Below are 7,830 nucleotides of genomic sequence, written 5' to 3' on the forward strand. Positions count from 1 at the left end.
GAAAGTTAGTTAACACAATTATTTAAATTAATATATCCTGCGTGGAAGTCAACAGGTAATACGCCTTTTTACCAATGTATTTTTTCTAAACGATTTCAATTTACAAAACGGCAAAGTTAAAAATGTCTGCGGAATTTTATTATAGAAACGGATACCTTGCCCCAAGAAGGATTTATTGACTTTGCGGAGTCGGAAACTTGGCGTTATAATCCTTACTCCTAGTGCATATACAATGATTATCACTGATTTTATCAAATTGATCAATGTTACTATGAATATACATAATATTGTTGTAAATATATTGCGACGCAACAGTGAGTATTCCCACTAGGAAAAGTAACCCCACTTAAGTGACAGAACCGGCTGTTATTATACTTTTTACTTTAACATGCTTAAGTCGAAACGTATTTGGTTTAAATTCCACTAAGCTTAAGTAGATGACTAGCAAATGGATCAACCTTGTAAGACACACTAATCATTCATGCATCGTCATGCGCCCCTAATCTCGGGAGCTAAGATGTTATGTCCTTTTGGATACTCTAGCTCACTCAGGACGAGCTGTGTCCAACTATATATAACAACACTAAATATTACTATTTGGCGGTAGAATATTTTGTACCAAGTAAAGAGAACATAGATATAACATGAGATATACTTATATTACATAATCCTCAACATCAAATATCACTACATATTTTAAAACAAAGTCCCTCGACCGCGTCTGTCTGTCTGTATGTTCGCAATAAGCTCCAAAACTACTGAACGGATTTTCATGGGGTTTTCACTAACAGACAGAGAGATAATTAGAGATTCATAAACAAGGTTAATAATTAAGTTTAAATTAAAAAATATATTTAAGTTTAATAATTTATTAAGGTTATCGTGTAAATAAGTTGAAATAGAACGCCAATTGTTTATCATGTCGCAAAAAACCTACAAAAAAATATAGTAGTAAAAATATAAAAATACCTATGTCTACCCGCGCGAAGCCAGGACGGGTCTTATAGACCTATAGCCTATTCATATAAGATAAACAATACAAATTGATGCTGGATCAGATAACTAAACTTTTACAGTAAAATATTATTGCTAGTATAAAAAATACCTTTACTAATAGTTCGTATAGAAATAAAGATGTTTTGAATATAATATAAAGATGAGCTCGGCAAAATGGCAACATGCAGAGCTGAGTCGCACAAGACTGAACACTAAATGTAAAAACTAAATGAAACCTCACGTCGTACAACTCATGTAAACCCATACAAGTGGAGACAAGCATGCCTCGATATTGTAAATATAACAAAACCTCAGAATAAGCTTGCATTTGATATTTTTCTTGATACAGATCTAACAAAACTAGATGCGGCTACAAGTATTATAATAACAACGTTACCCTTACAACAGCCCTTCGCTTCAACATTCACCTGCAATGTAAGACACTGAGATTAGATTTTAAGCTTTTCGTCACAGTAGTGTGTTACCAACTGACTATGCTTACACGATAATTTGATAATCTAAGATTCGATTTTGAGCATTTGCAAGCAGTTGTTTTGAGTTGTCATTTTGAACGCAGTAACGTTGATCAATTCTGATATTTATGTAGGAAAAATAAAACAATTACTTAATAAAATAGATGAATACAGGATATGATATTTGAGACATATTTGGGACATTCAACTTAAGTTACGTGTCATTTTAGATTATTTTCTATTCATTATATAGTTCTCGAATCGAGCCGTTACAATACAGTCGAATGCTCCCTGATCGGCCTTATAATAATTTATTATTGACATCGAGAACTTAATAAGGATTAAAAATAATTCCTTCATTGAAATATAATTCCGAATCTAAGCCAAAACAAATATGTCACTGTGGAAGACAGTAAGACGGGGTCTTAAATGTTTAATTTAAAGACTATTGACATATATATATATTTATATTGATACTGTTATACTGAACCGAACAAACGAAATAGTGATATAATTGGAAATACATGGAAAATACTCTTATTTGTTTTCAGGTAATGTTCTTACACCTCAGATGGAATGGAGACTCGTGCGTATAACTCCCTCTAATCATTTATTCACCATTATTATTGTACTGTTATGTTACGGTTTGGGTAAGTGGCTGCTCAATTTTCGTCGTTTAAATAACAAGATAGTACGAAAAAAAAACAACTAAGGTTCCATTTTTTGACGACGTAAGTCTAGTTAAATAAAGTAAAGTAACAGCCTGTAAATTTTCCACTGCTGGGATAAGGCCTCCTCTTCCATTGAGGTGAAGGTTTGGAACATATTCCACCACGCTTTTTCATTGCGGGTTCGTAGAATACACAAGTGGCAGAATTTCGATGAAATTAGACGCATGCAGGTTTCCTCACGATGTTTTCCTTCACCACCGAGCACGAGATGAATTATAAACACAAATTAAGCACATATATATAGTGGTTCTTACCTGGGTTTGAACCCGCAATTATCGATTAAGATGCACGCGTTGTAACCACTGGGCCATCTCAGCTCATAAGTATGGTACGTCAAAATAGTTTTTACATAGCCCTTGTCCATAGGAGTGTTTTATTTATTATTAAATAGTATATTTTCTTATGAACATTTCTAAGACTTTAAAATATAATGTTAAAATAAAAAAAAAAAAAAAAAAAAAAAAAAACAAAACAAAACAAATACCTACTACCTATTCGATTTCATGATATTAGTAATCATATCGTTAAAAAGTAGTTTAAAATATCACAGTAACTAACAATAGATTAAGGTATAGTAATCATAACTACGATAATTTATAATCTGTGTCAACTGTATCATCTTTACGATAAGTAATTTAGTGACAGGAAATAAACGAATAATCTAGAAACAAGATGGCGTCCTATTCATCAACGCAGGTTCTTTATCACGCTACGATTTCATTATCATTAAGGCCCATGATAAAATTTGAGCATTTTTAAAACTAAATGATAATTAAAGAAACAAAGAAAAATTATGTTTGACACTGGTTTTCTCCTAAAATATATTTAAACAGGCTTTTTTTTTATTTTTCTATTACAACGGCTATCACACTATTTCAGAAACCGTAGAGCTGTTACAAGGTTTGTAACATTAAATCGAGTTTTGATTCTACATTTGAGACTTTCGTTTTCTACATGAAACTATCAAAATAGTAATTTTATATACAAGTTTGTATGTCATGTCTAAAATGAATAAAGTACACAGCTTCGCAATCCCAGCTTAATTTCATGACATCATTCTATTTCGTGAGTATTGTCATACTATTGTTTTTTGACTCATGTATAAGATTTTATATTGAACTTAAATATAATAATAATATGTAATAATGTTTATTTCAAGTATCATCGACTCATTTTGTTAGTAATACAAAAAAACTTAAGTCTATGTTAGTACTGAACCTAAGGCTATCTTAAAAAAATATATACATCCAAGATATGTGAGAAACATCGACAAGTGACAAGAAGTGACAAAATCGGGGCAGCCTCATCAGCACCCTGAAAGCATTATTATATTGAACACGAATAGCGTTGTACGACATTTGCGAATACTTGGCCCACAGGTTGCACGTGTAGAAATTCATACATGCCTCTTCTAGTAAATTTAATTCAAGGTATATATTATTTTTAATACCGCACAATGCAAGGCCCGCTCCCGCCGTAAGACGACCTCGTTACACGCGGCTAATCCGGAACCGGCCGGTGCACTTTGTCTGTTTCCATTGCCTAGATCAAGCTTGGTTAGTATTATGAAAACAGTTTTAACTCATATACAAACAATGAAATAGATATTTATATAAGTATGGTGCGTTTCCATTGTTTGCAATTTCGGTAATTGCAATTGTTCAGAAAGAACAAATAAATTCAAAGCCATTTAGAAACAATCAGGAGTAGGTAATTTTTTTTTATTCACCCATAGACAATGTACGCTGTAAAAAATATTAACTATTCCTTACATCGTCAATGCGCGACCAACCTTGGGAACTAAGATGCTATGTCCCTTGTGCCTGTAGTTACACTGGCTCACTCACTCTTCAAACGGGAACACAACAATACTGCGTACTGTTGTTTAGTGGTAGAATATCTGATGAGTGGGTGGTACCAACCCAGGCGGGCTTGCACAAAGCCCTACCACCAAATAATTTAATATCTGAATATATCTTTTTTATGGGTCTAAATTTTATAAAAATAGTTAATAGAGGTTAATGACTCGGTACGTACCTTTAAAACCTTTGACCTTACTAATAAACTTTTCAAAAACTAGATTCTTTGAAAAATAAACAGTAAAATAAACCAAACTTAATTCCTTTAGATTCTTACGTAAAAATATTAAGCAAAATCATTTATAAATGAAACAACGTCAGTAACTAAACAAGTCATTCATTAGTCGGAACAGATCGCTGAAAATTAAACTACATATAATTTAATATCTTTTAATAAGTATTAAATCTGTTAATGATTTCACGTAACGTGATTTTTTGATATACCGTTATCAATATTAGCTTTCAAAGATTATGTATCGCACTGATAAGACTTACTAATAATTATGTAACTTCGTGCATTTTAAAATTTTTACGAACTAAAATTATAAAAAATGAAATTCTTAAATTTGTTAAGTGTGTCTATTGCTTTTAAATATATATCGTTTCTGTTAATTGAATAGTTGCCGTAAATCTTATGATATGAAATGAGCAATTCTTACATAACTTTATATTTATTTTTCATGTATTTCGGTAACTGTTACCTAAAGAATATGTTATCGAAGGATTTGTCAGGTTTTACCTTTAAGTTTATATATGTCTATACTTATAATAAATCTGTAGGGAGGTCAATTCTGTACATGAAATATTTTTCCAAAATAACTATCAGAGATTGAAAAGGGGTCGATACTGATGGCAAAAATGCAATCAGTAAAATTTTTGTCTGTCTGTCTGTCTGTCCATATAACCGTTATAGAAACAAAAACTACTCGACGGATTTTAACGAAACTTGGTACAATTATTTTTCATACTCCTGAGCTGGTTATAGTATACTTTTCATCACGCTGTGCTTGCGCAAATCATGTGTGGATGTCTCAGAAACTATTTGATCGATCATTAAGATTAAATGAATAAAGAGATTATGCTATCCCCATTGATGTAACTCACCACCAGGTAGCGCTGCTATATACATATATCTACACCATTCAACCGATTGTCACGAAAACGAGTACGTACAAGTATTTTTTCACGGAGAAGGTGATTATTTCATCCGTATCATTATAAATAACCAACAGATGGCTCGTACGAGTATCACGATGCATTTCTATGCCGATCAACCTCGAAGTATAAAACATGAAATAAAAAATGAAAATCATTGATCATCATTGAATCAAATAATTTATATATATAGAAACCACCATGCCATTGAAGAAACAAAAGATGGGAACATCAACAATATCGCATATATTGTCACAGCGTTATTCAAAAGAGCTACGGCAACAACATACCAACAAGAAATACGTTTACGTTTAGAAATAAATAGAATCCGAATTTCTATTTTGAGAGTAAAACAGTTAGTCAACGTAATGATCAAGTTCCAGATCTTCAACAAGCATCTTCATCAAGAGATACTGAAAAACCTGACGAGCAAGCCCAACGACTGGATGATCAACGATTAAAATAGACTAAGTTAAGAACTAGAACCAATCTCATTAAATCCCGGTGTGATCATTGGTTCCATGAATATAGTATGCCCATATTGTCACGCTATAATGTTTAAAATTAACTGCTGGTAAAGTGCTACTCCACTGGCAAAATGTATTTACCACAACTGGTTGAACCACCAGAACCTCTTCTTATCTACGTTACGGGAACTACTGAGGAGTCTGATTATTTCCTTAAGCCTATTAGAAATTACAATTCTTGCTTTGAAATGACATAATTTGGAGCAACAAATATTGTACAATTTAATAACTTCGCGTCTACGTTTAAAGTGTATCATATGATTGGTTCACTTCTTCCAGTATCTAAATATTCCATGGACAACGTAGAAAAAGATTGATCTTCAATACATGTTCAGTACCAAAACTAATCGAGAAATCATTTAGGATTAGGTATGCTTTATGAAAATAAATGTTTAGTTAAAGATTCTAAAACTGCTCTAGAAGGTGAAACAACAAATGATTCAAAGTCATTATCAATGCAGATAGAATACCATTGAATGCAGATCATGAAAGGCATTTTAATGCTGCCGTAGCTCCTGAAGTCACAGCTGTAATTGTAGGTACATAAATTACAAAACGAGGCATTGTTATCACTAAGCGACAAAAAAAAATTAAGGTGTCGCTGAAACACACTGATCGTATGACAATTATTACGATTATCCAATTACAGATGGATATCATCTCAGACTGTATCAAAATATTCTCACAACAGGCTCTGTGATATCGAAGAGTTAGTTGTATGGATTTTTTTGCGTATCGTATAATGATTAGAGATAATCAATCTAACCATATTCTGAAGTGTCGTCAACTGTTTTAACAATTCATTGACATGTGCGCTATGGTCGAGAACGAACGATTAAGCTCCATTCGATACAACCAATCAAAGCTCTGAACCAAAGAGTACATTTATTTAAGAGAAACAATATCGAATGATATAGTATCTGCTGATATTGGACAAAGATCTTCGTACAGTGGAAGTCCAAGACATATGAACGAATATACTCAGGATGCTTTGACGTACGTTCGCAAGTATTGACAAGGTTGTAAATGTAATAACATCGATATTCGATAGAAGCGGGTAAAAGAGGACGTGTTGGTTTAATGCAAACTTTTACAGACTATAGAAATTTAATTAAAAAAATTATCGTGCCTATATAACATCGTATAAGTATGGGTGTTATGACTAATCTGCAACCTATCGAGAACATCATTGAAAAAGATGAAATAGATAACGAATATTAAATAATAATATTTTTTTAGAAATTTTTAGATCTCGAATGTTTCTTTATTTGTTTCTTTATTATTTGTACATTGTTGATGATCAGTAATTAATTACAAAATGAAAAATTAAAAATTATTTTTCTGCGACTAATGCCCAGCGAAGCGGGCGGGTATAGCTAGTATTTAATAAATAAACGCGTTTCTACCAAGCCCACTAAACTAAACGGAGCTCTTTTCAGTTCAGTGTGTTTGGAAAAAACCCCAATACCACAACGATAATAATTTTAATAATAGATATATAAATATAAGCAGTATTCGTAGATAGATAGGCAAATGGACCAACTTATGGTAAACGGTTACTACTGCACATCGACATTGGCGCCGCAAAAAATATTAACCATTTCTCAAATCGACACTGTACCACCAACCTTTGGAACAAAGATGTTATTGCCCTTGCGTCTGTAGTTACACTGGCTAACTCATCCTTCAAACTAAAACACAATAAAGTTGCCAGTATTGCCAAAGCATCTGACGATTTAGTGGAAGACCAGATAATCACAGACCTAACAGCTGGTAATATTAAGCAATGAATTATAATGATTCATGACTGTACATGTTATTTTCTAGTCTATTTATATCATAAGTTTGCCTGTTTCGAAACAGCCATCCCTGAAGCCTTAAATCTAACATTCTCTCGTGCCTCGGAAAGCACGTAAAGCGGTTGATTGGTCTTATCTTCTTTATGAATGACTTTTGAAATTAACCAGAAGGACATCAACTTATCATATAGATTAGTTGAACTTGTCATTATTTTTTTATTAATAATCAATGTTTATTTGAAGGATCTTCTGTTTATTGTTGACTAAGACACGATATAAACAATACAAGT

This window comes from Vanessa cardui, chromosome 17 (genome assembly GCF_905220365.1).
Source record: "Vanessa cardui chromosome 17, ilVanCard2.1, whole genome shotgun sequence".
Classification (NCBI taxonomy): domain Eukaryota; kingdom Metazoa; phylum Arthropoda; class Insecta; order Lepidoptera; family Nymphalidae; genus Vanessa; species Vanessa cardui.